At 47.9% G+C, this 10,762-nt stretch overlaps 1 protein-coding gene across 1 annotated transcript in view; it reads right to left on the bottom strand.

The window, feature by feature from the left end:
- Positions 1-10,762, bottom strand: part of LOC121837827 (lipase 3-like) — a 213,600-nt gene that overhangs the window by 128,596 nt on the left and 74,242 nt on the right. The window lies entirely within an intron of this gene.

The raw sequence follows: 10,762 nt of genomic DNA, 5'->3' as shown, positions 1-10,762 counted from the left end.
GGTGGCCAAGCTGCGGCTCGCGAGCCGCATGCGGCTCTTCGTTGTTACAGTACGGCTTGCGGCTCCCTCCCCAACCTTCCCTCCCCCCCTCCCCCGCCTCCCTGCCGGTCATAAGAGCACGTCCCTAAAAAGAGAGAGATGGAACACGTTTTAAATCGAAAGGCAGGTTGCGGTTTGGTAGCCTTGTGCTACTGCCCTACGTACAGTTGGACTGCTTTTGACTCGGATAGACTAAAAGTAGTTAGAGTTTCGTTAATTGCTGTTTACAACCCCCCCCCCCCCCCCCTCCCCCTGGAAGGCTCTTGGAAGTTTCGTGACTTTGTTTGCTGTCTTAGGCCGGGTCAGCCTGGCCACCCATGCCATATAGCTTTCCAGTCATGAACAGTAAACTTGTTGGACTATCACAACATATAGGACTGTCGTTACTTTTAAAACGGACAACGTCCAAAATTCTTTTCATTACTTTTTTTTTAAGTTGGTTATTAAATTTGAACTAACACTGTGAAGGGCTTGTAAGAAGTTAGTTTGTGCGGAAAGTGGCACTGACGGATCATTTGTTCCGTCAGTCTTTTTTCCTCCACGTTGAATTGCCACTGTCGTTTTCAATACGGATATTAGCATGTCCCACCCTCGCATAATGTCCTGTTTTATAAAGTCCCCAGATGTCTTTCTCTTCGTTTCTCAACACCGTAATTCGAACGGACGGTCGGACTCGAATCCTTGACTCAAAGCACTCGAAGCTCGTTTTTGTAATATACTACCACTTGTCTTTTTTTTCGTTTCCAAGCAGTAGTTTCTGCGTATCAAACGACTAGTCTAGGAACGTTGCTATAGCTTCGTCCAGTTTACACAGTCACGCGAGACCAATTTTCGGCGGGGGGAAAAACCCGATCTGCCACTTTGAAACAGCCGCCTTGTTCGAACAGGTCTACGTTAGCAGCCTGCTTTTTGCTTTTTTTTTTTAGCTTGTTACACCCGTCCTTGTATAGTTCCCCTGTTCTCTATATAAGCAGGTGTGGCCTTTTTGTCGCCGTCTTTTCTGGACATTCTTTCGAAAAAGTTTAGATTCTCACAGTTCTTAAACACTTTTTTTTCTCTCTCTCAAACTTGGGGGGGCCAGCCGAACAAAGTTGGGCTTCTTTGACATTCAAAACAACTTCGTTTGCGAGTACAGGTGTTCTGTCGCAAATGCCCTTTAATAATCCTCGAGTATTTTTTTTTTTTTTTTTTTTTTTTAATGTGAGAATGTAAACTTTTGCTTGGGGAAAAAGATGCAGAAAACGCCAGAAGCATCTTCTATTCTGATAAAGAATAATAAAAAAAGAAACAAAAAACCTTGAGCACCAGAGCAACTTTTCCTTTTTCCAGAGTACTGATTTGGGCTCCGATTGTTTTTGAGCCTGTTGTCGGTGACGCTGTTGTTGTTGTTATTGGTTTCTAACGGACTTCGCATTAAAAATAAATTTTGGGGCTCCTTGTAGTGGTGCGAGGTATTTTCCAAATCCATTTTCGAGGTTAGCGAATTTTCTCGGGCGATTCGAGGAAAGGGCATACTCCTCCGAGGCCCACGGTGTCTGCCATAGACAGAGGTACCGCTGCCGGTTGTCGTTACTTGCAGCGCCGCTCCTTAATTAGAGGGAGACGGGTAATTGACACGATGTATATTAGCATTCCTGGTGCGACGGCTATCTGTCCAGACTCGTAAGAATGCGAGGTTTTTACTTGCTGATGCAGGGAAAAAGCAGAGGACGTGACGCGATCTCGCGGCGTCTCAGGGAATTGGGTCCGTTTACCTGCAGGTGTGCCTACGAAGGGTGTGGGTGCGAATGGAGCAGGTAGTGCGTGCCGGCCTTGCGCCGCGCACGGCGGCGACGTTGACTCGCCGAGATAACCGATGAATAAGGCGAAGGAATGCCGCGTCGACGATTCGATCGTGGCTGGCGTTGGCGTTCGCTGGCGTTCTTTTTCTTGGGTTGACTCTTTTCTTTTTCTTGATCTGGCACCGAGAGAGGTCGCTTGGTTGGAAGGAGATGCCAGGTGTCTCCTGCTGGTACAATGTTTGGCAGCCTTGCTAGAGCTACCACGCCCTGAAAGGACCTCTTGTGCCGCGTGACGTGGCTTCAGAATCGTCTTTCCTTGTGAGGAACGCTCGAGGACGGTAACTGTCTTTCGGAGTTGTGAAGTCTGAAGATGCTTTTCTCTGTCTTGCGATTTTGTGTTCAAAGATGAGAACTGGAATGTGTAGTTTCGTAACTAGAGCTGGCTAGCTCTTTTTTGGAGGCTGTAGCGTTTAGTAGGTGGATACGAGTTGGCTGGACAGGGAAAGGGGGGGGGGGGGGGGGGAATCGGTATGGGTGGTTGAGTGTGTTAACGTGCCGCAACTCGGGGAGCACGTTGCAGAATCCAGGGATCCTGGGTTCGATCCCCACCACTGCCAGTTTCGATCTGAATGAGCACCGTATTTGCGTGCGGTCGTATATCACTACGGCGTGGTGCACGTTCAAGACCCGTAGGCTAGCAGTCGTACTCCACTAGTCAAGTTTCTTGCTTAAAGCGGAGATACCAGACGCTTATTGGGGCTGACTGACTTCATTCCGTCTAAACATTCACACTACACGATTAATTACGTTATCAGTCTTCTGTCCTAAACCCTTTGAAGAGTTTTTACACGAGGTGTGGTCACTGTGGTATACTCTTTGCGCGGCAAGTTGGGCCACGAAGTACTTGCTTCCAGATGCAAAACTGGAGACGGCCTTGTGTGAAATAGTCTGCACAAGGGGCACAGTAATCGCCGTGTGCGCATTCCATCGAACCTCTTTCGCACAAGCGAGCTTTTGCGCGGCGACAATCGAACGCGGAGATCGATTACGCAAAGTCTCTCGGGAACTCCGTTCTACGGGTCAGTCGTTGCGGAGAAACCATTATAGGTCACTGCTCTCAAGTCTGGCTGTCCGGTATACACACCGTTCACACCAAAGCTGACAGTGCGGTGGGCGTTAAGTGCCCACCGGACCAATCAAGCAGCTTCCTCTCATCATCTGACCCCGCTCTTTTTGCGCTGGAGGGTTGGCGGAGGCATGACCACGTGACAAAAAGTGAACGGATGACTGGGCCAGCGAGCACGTAGCCTCCACTGCACTGTCAGTTGGGGGGTGAACGGACTGTGCCGTCGGTGCGTGACAGTTGTTTTCTGGGGCAGTCGGGCGGGTCTGCGACACGCCGTCAGTGGGAGCAAATTACTTTGGGTTCAGAGTATGGGCGCCATCTTGGTTCCGTCTGCGCGGCTTGGCTGTCACGACGTTTGAAATGAGAGCAACGGGAGCGCTGCAAGTTGAGGGTGCCGCCGGTAGTCGCAGACACCTTCCGAATTTCCGACAGGGTATACGGAGAGCTTTGACCACGTCATCACGGAGCAGACAATGGGATTGCAACAGTTCCAGTGAGAGCTAGCGAATGAATCGCGAGGCGATGAACCTTCTATTGCTTAGCCACACCCTACTGCACCTTTTGTCATTATAGCTCTGAAACTGTCAACGACTGTAGGTAATCATCAAGGTCGCTGCAGCGTTTATGGAGGATACTCGCTAATTTAAAGGAGCTATAAAACGATTCTTCTGCTTGCCTTAGTTATTCGCTCTCTAACTTTAATAACTCAATACACCTGCCTTAGCTTTTCCTTCTAAGCAAAGGCAGTCGCCAGAAAACAAAACAAAACAAAAATCGAAAAATATGAGCATCGTTTATCCCCCCCCCCAACTCGGAGCCAGAACAAGCGGCCACGTGGCCTGGTGCCTGTCCTATGACGCCAACGTTAATCATAGCCACGCGCTGGGGTTGGCGAAACAGAAAACACGTGCTGAGCTCCAGGCATTGGTTGTTACGAGCCGAAGTCGAGTGCTCACGTAGTTCTCGTGTCCGATCCATGAGCCGCGCTCAACCGTCGTCTGGCGGGTGGTTACGATCCCGCTATTACGTCATCAAGATTTGCGAAGGCGCGACTAAAAGAAATAGACCCCTTTTTATCCTCGCAATTTCACCGCGACAAGGGAGCTTCAGAATCTGTGGCGGTCTGCGCGAGTATACTTGGGCCAGACAAGTCATGAACATTCCAACCCGATATCCTTTCATGGTCCCTTCAATATATAACGGAGCGTTTTAGTGTTATTTCGCTACTCATTTTTTTAAAAGTTGTCATTGCTTTAATAATATTTTTAAAGCTTTTTTTCTGTTTTGGTCGGGGGGGGGGGGGGGGGGGGGTGGTGGTTAATAGGACAGTTTGGTGGATCAACGGGTTCATTTGGAAATCGTGAATTTTCAGAAAGTTTTTTTCTGTCTTGATCTCAGCAACGTTGAAATGCCTCTAATCTTAAACATATTGCATATTATTTAGCTGTCATCAGTTTCGAATATCGGGCCTTTTGCGGAACCGAGTTGTGCAGTTATGCTGCCTGCCCTTGGCCCGTACGGTTGTTCCTTTTTATTTTTTTTCATGCGCAACCTTATCCTGGCATTAGTTCGTCCTCTAGTAGCAAAAAAGGCAGCCAAGACGATTGGTCGACCTCAGAGCTTTTCCGTTATCCTTCGCCGCGTCCGCTACCGGAGGTCAAAGCTGTCCGAAGAATTTTAAAAGCTCCGAGATGGAGGAAAATCCTCCGTGCAACGTATCTTTTTGTTTCCTCCACGTTCGTTTCATTCGCGAGCCGCCATTGCATAGAGAGCGAGCGTCTGCTCCATCTGATGTAGTTTCCGACCAGTGCGAAGAAAAAATAAACATCCTGACACGTGTGGTTAAAAATGGAAAGAAACAAGCACTACGCATCTGGGGATTTCCTCTTGCCTGGTTGAATGTCGACGCTGCCGCCGGTGTGACGGATGACTGCGTAAAAACAGGTCTTCTGTCCAGTATTATGTTTCGTCAAGCCCATTGTTCAAGAGGATTTCCGTCAAACACTTACTACTAAAACAAACTTGGATTAGATGACACAGTGGTATGTAGAATACGCAGTATTAAATCCGTGGAAATAATTATGGTTCAAAACGTAGTGTAAAGAAGGCATTTTTTTTTCGTCTTTTACTAAGATTTTTTTGGTAAAATGTAGAATCATCGTATCTTGTTATCGCTGTAGTACCAGATTTTCTAGCTGTCTAGCACTTCTGCTTTTTATCTCCAGGTCGTACTTCTCATCAGTCATGTTTTATATACATGGTTGCACGTTTGCGTCGTACGAAACCTCGGTGCGCAGGAAAGATAATTGTTGTTGTTTAGTTTCATTCACGCAACCGTTTTCAAGGTCATTGCAACTGCTTCCTCGGGAGCCGAATCACGTTTGCGTAATTTCTGTTTTCTCCGGGCGTCTGGTTCAAAACAAAACTACTTCCTTTTCGAAAATCTCTATGGAGCCTATTTGCGGAAAAAAACCCGTTCCACAAAAATTCCCTGTCCCAGCGAAATCCCAGACGCAACCTTCGAGTTGCCAGTGCACGCGAATGCATTTCCAAAGTTCGATGCCTTCCCGAGTTCCAGTCCACGCTACATCGGGAATCTCGGTCGATTGCACTCGGAAATGGCATCCGTCTGCTTTCGCAGAATGTGCGTCGTCATCGTGGCGGATGTTACTTGTCCAGCTATTTTCATCGAACCTCGCCCCTCTGGCTTTCCCCGGTGAAAAACGCTCGGGGGCTGGTTCCTCTTTCTGTTTACTCGATTGTCTCTCTCGGGCTACGTTTCCCGACCCTCTCTCTCCAATGGCGGCGATCTGTGAGCAAGGCGCTTCTTTTGCAACCTGGTTAATCTGGTTTTGAGGCATCCTCCTTCTGGGGCCCCCCCACTTACTTCTGCAGCGTTCCAGCGGAGCTTTCTCCTTCGACGACCACTTTCTCCTCTACGACGCAACGCGAGGCTCTTGTTTCATTTGTCCTCTTTTTAGCGTGTCAGGGTCTCTCTTCTTAGCTTGGGATCTTTCTGTACGGCGGTCATATTTGTTAACAGGTCGTTGTAGTGTTCGAAACGGATTCCCGATCGAAAGCTGTTCAATGCGCTGTGTTTAAGCAAACTTCCAATTGGTTCAATGAATAGCTTAGCCTCTAGGTTCTTTACGCGTACTGCCATGTCGGCATTTTTGCTACCGCTGGTTACACTATGGTGCCTAAAACGTGCCTCCGGCTTGTGTCTTTGTCGCGTTCAAAAAAGTGCCTCGATTTCCGCCTGATGATGTCACCGATGTGTCATATTGCCGCCGTCCGCGATTCTGGCGGTGTCAAGGCAGCTGTGGCAGGAGCATGGGCGAAGAGAGTGAAATGTTGAGTTCTTCGGAGTTGCATAGTTTCTAAGCTCGCACACTCATTTTGCTGATATCTAGCTTTCTCACTCTTAATATGTTGAATATTGCGGGAAAACAAACAATGTTCAACGGGGAATCTAAAATATCACGGAGGGAGTGCACGTGTATTACGTCGATTGGGTCTTTTCTGCCTTATTGCATGTTTCCTCGTGTTTTGACACTACATGGATGGGTATTCTAAAGTAATTTAGGGCGCAGCTCTTAGGCGTCCGTTTCCGGGTTTTGCGGGGAAAATGACGTTACATGACTTGGTGTTACGTCACATATGAACAAATTCAGTTTCTCCGCTACTTTTAGCGGGAAAATTGACGTCACGCGAGGAGGGGATGGTACGGAGGAGGATGGGAGAGGAGGGGAGGAGGAAAGGGTACGGAGGGGGCGGGGCATACCCTCCCAATTACCGTTCCTTCGTTAGCGATAACCCGTTGGTTCGGAAATGCTCATGCAGCGTTCATTAGGTAGAGTTTTGCCCCCGGGCTGCGGGACACAAGTCGAGACATGTAATAATACTTCGGAAGGGCCTTTTCGCATAAGCGATTAAAACCGCTAACTTAAAAATGTTTATGCAAACATTTTTTTTTAATCTCTGCAGTATAATATATTGTAAAAATGTGTTGGTTGGGACGCATAAATATACAACGTCCTTGTTAAGTTTTGGCTGTTATATATTTCCGTAGAGTACAAAAAAAACTATTTCTCACCTTGCAAACCCCCCCCCCCCCCCCCCCAAAGGAAAAAAAAAAACAGGTGGATATTTTTGTTTTTATTAAATCCTGCCGACGCCCATGGCCAGGAGTTGGGACGCCGAAGGACAGCGACACTCGCGTTCGCTCGTACTTCTTGCCCGGACTTCTACACCTAACCGTCAGGTCATGGACACGCCGGTTCCCGTGGCGTCACTTGCTGCCACGACGATGATAATCCCTGTAGAACGGGAACAGGGTTTGCGTTTGTCAAAGGACAAGCAGAAATCTGCAAACACAGCTAGGTGGCTGGTGCACGACCGAAAAAAATCTGCCTGGTCCTGGTATCGAACCTAGTACTTCTCCACTTCCAATGGAGCGCTCTGCCAACTGAGCTACCCAGAAGTCGGACATCAGTAGAGCAAACAGGTTTTATCAACTGCCACCAGTCTAGCACCAACAAGGGTGAACGGCCTGCATTTTTAGGTTTTGATAATAACGCAAAGGTGCAAGCCAGCTGGACAAGAATGACGATTGTCCCCCTTGTCCAGGGTTATTGTTGTCATCCTTGTCCAGCTCGCTTGACTCCTTGCATTCATTGGATTATCATTTGTGGCCACTTCAAGACCACGTTTGATGTGTGGACGGGATAAGACCTAAAACCATCAGTCGGAAGACACCTTCCAGGCACCTTAGTTACGCTCAAGCGACCAGCTTACAGGCTTTAGGGTAAATAAAATCGCCTAGAAATAACTTTACCATTGTAAAGAATGCGTTGTGGTTGTTCATTCGTCAGTAATCGTTCTCCCCGACCCTCCGCTGGAATGCAGGTTTGAGTGGTCGGCGACCGCGTGGACATCAATCATTGTGAACCTCGTGGCCCTCCGCACTCTAGCCGGGCCCTTACGTCTGAAATAGAGTACTGGCGAATCCAGGACATAAGTGTTTCTATCTTCGGCGATCGGCGACAAGCAATATGGGCAGATGGGTAATCGTGTAGAGCGCCCGCTATCTCTGAAGCAAGGACCGAGCTCTGATACGACGACCGCGTCGAGTCTGGGAAGCGATGATTTCCCAAAGCTTTCGTTTGTGGAGGGTTTTCTTTTTTTTTTTTATATATAAATTTACGATTTAATTTTTTGACATCAGCAAGCGTTTCGTTGTTTAAATTTTTAGTCTTCCTCGTGTAACATACTGGTCCAACACCACCTGGAATAATCAGATCTGACCAGCCTCTTTTGCCTCCCCTTAACGCTATCTCACTTGAATGACGCCAACTCGGCGATGGGGCACGACGCCGATCGCCCTTTGACTCGTTGATCGGACACGAGGACCAGCCGAACGATGACGTACCACTCGTGTCTAATCAGCGTCTGCGCTTGATCTCGCTGTGATGACGTGCAAATGGTGGTGCACGGACCTTGATACATCTAGGTGCTTAGGCTCTCGTATGCGAGCTTGCCATTGTTTCAACTTATCATTCCTCGGAGAGATAATTTGGGTGGCTGATGTCGTTATCTTACTATCGTTGACCGTCTACGCTGCACATCCGTGACATGACAACTCGGTACATCATAATATAGCAGTGGCAGCTACTGCACTGGGTGCACCTCTAACCCCCTAATCATCGTCGTAATATAACAATAGATGTTTTCTACCTATCCGGGTTTTACACAGCCACTTAACCCAAAACCGAGTATTCGGGGAACAGAAGCCCTGTTGTACACATGACGCTTCCCTTATCTGAGTTATGTTCCTCACTCCCGAAGCTGTATATCTCTATTGTTTTCAAGAGGTTGGGTAAGCAGCTGCCCAGATCAAAGGGTGCCACAAACGCCTGCTGCCGCCAGATTTATCTCCAGTCGTTTGGGTGGTTTTTTACATTCGAGCATTCTTCATCGAGATAGTGAATGCCCGAACGTATTTTTTGCTTTCCTTCTTGGAGTTCTCGACGAACGTTACTTATCGATTCGCGTTATGCCTATGCGCGCATTGTGTCGATGATTTATTCGTTACTTTACCATATACAACTTACACCAGCATCATATGTCCAGCTTCTTTTTTTCTTTTCTTTGAGACCCTCCTTACTTTCTGGACTTGTAAGCCACGTATCTTTTCCTACCCTTCATCATTCGACCATTGAAAGCACTTGGTAATGACCTGCAGCCACGCAGTAACATAAAAAAAAACGTTAACCTTGATTGATTGATTGAAACGTTTATTTGAAAGACCACGCCTCTGGCTTGTGGGCCTCGTGTGGCGTGGGGGAAGGGGAAAAGGGAGCCAGCGATGACGATGGATCAGATGTACCTTCCGATCCCGGAGGACCGGAGGTAGGAGATGAGGGATGAAAAGACGGCTGTTCTATCCGCGGGTTCTGAGGACTTCGGGTGGGCCCATTCCCATAGGGTCTTCGGTCGAAGGGAAGGTGGCAGGTTGTTGATCGCCGCCGCCCGTTCGTTTGACGTCTCTGGACGGAACCATACAAGGTGGTCACAAGTCGCGGGGACACCGCAGTGGGGACATCTTGTGTCAGGTCCCGTGTCCTCCTGGTCTGTTGGCCTGTGGAATTTGGCAAGCCAAACGGGAGTTAGCATAGTGCGAGTTTGAAGTCTGTGCAGGGCCACTCGTTCCTTCTTTCGCCTTTTCTTTGCCGTCTTGGTGAAAACATCATATCTCTAGTAACACGGACTTTTGCTCCAACGTTATTGCAATATGGCAGACATGGACGTTACAGCACATAAAATAATTTAAGTACATTACTTAGAGAACATTTTGATAACATTATGAAGGGAAAAAAAACTACGTTGACGCAATGTTATAAAAATATCATGCAACGTTCTGCAACTTTTGTTTTAATGGTTTGCTCACAACTGAAGATTTGGAGTAGCAATTGCTTTGAGCTTCCGTGCTGCGTAGGCCTCTGCGAGTATCAAATCGGAGCGCAGCGATAGTCGCTTGATTTAGCATTTTAATTCTTGCAAACCCGGCGAACGTTTTGGAGCTTTTGCTTAGGATGGAATTTTTTTTTTTTTTTCTGATATATGTCGGTGAGCATAGGTTACCAGCTTGGCGAGGAAATGCGTCGACAAATTGTTTGCACCGTGATGTATAGCTAGGAGTCCTCTTTCCGTGGGGGAAGGTAGAGGGGCCCGGTCAGGATGGTAACGACCGATGATGTCGTTCGCCCGATGCAAGTCCCCCGGGAAGTTGATAATAAAAAAAAAATACTAAAAGTTGTTCGATCCCGCTGGACACATTACGACGTTGGTAGGTTTACGGTGGCCCGTGGGGCCTCGTTTATTTCAGAAGAAAACTACAACAAGTCAACAGTAATTTACATGACAAAACTCCCAAAATTTAAACCCATACATTAGTCCCCCAGTCTCAAGAGCCGAATTCCCCCTAATCCTCTCGGCAGCCATTTTCTAGACTCGTAGAGGCCTCCTTTCCCTCCAGAGATGGACCAATCACTTCAAATTTCACCACTCCCACGTGGTACACTGTCATCCAATGGTCGGCGAGCTGTGATCCTGGGGCTCCAACCGCCAAACCTAAATTCCTTGTGGAGTTGTTCTCTGCAATTTTCCCAGTCTGACTGGCGCCAGCCGCTAAGTTATTGCATCGGGCAAAAAGCGACAATTTTACACTAAGCGGCAAAACCCTCTATATACAGGCACATTCGACTAAAAGCCACAACCAGCTGCAAGAGGGGATCTGTCCGAGCAGACTTCCGAA

The sequence above is a fragment of the Ixodes scapularis genome, unplaced genomic scaffold (genome assembly GCF_016920785.2).
Source record: "Ixodes scapularis isolate PalLabHiFi unplaced genomic scaffold, ASM1692078v2 PGA_scaffold4__175_contigs__length_147842914, whole genome shotgun sequence".
Classification (NCBI taxonomy): domain Eukaryota; kingdom Metazoa; phylum Arthropoda; class Arachnida; order Ixodida; family Ixodidae; genus Ixodes; species Ixodes scapularis.
This window is presented reverse-complemented; position numbering and strand designations above follow the sequence as displayed.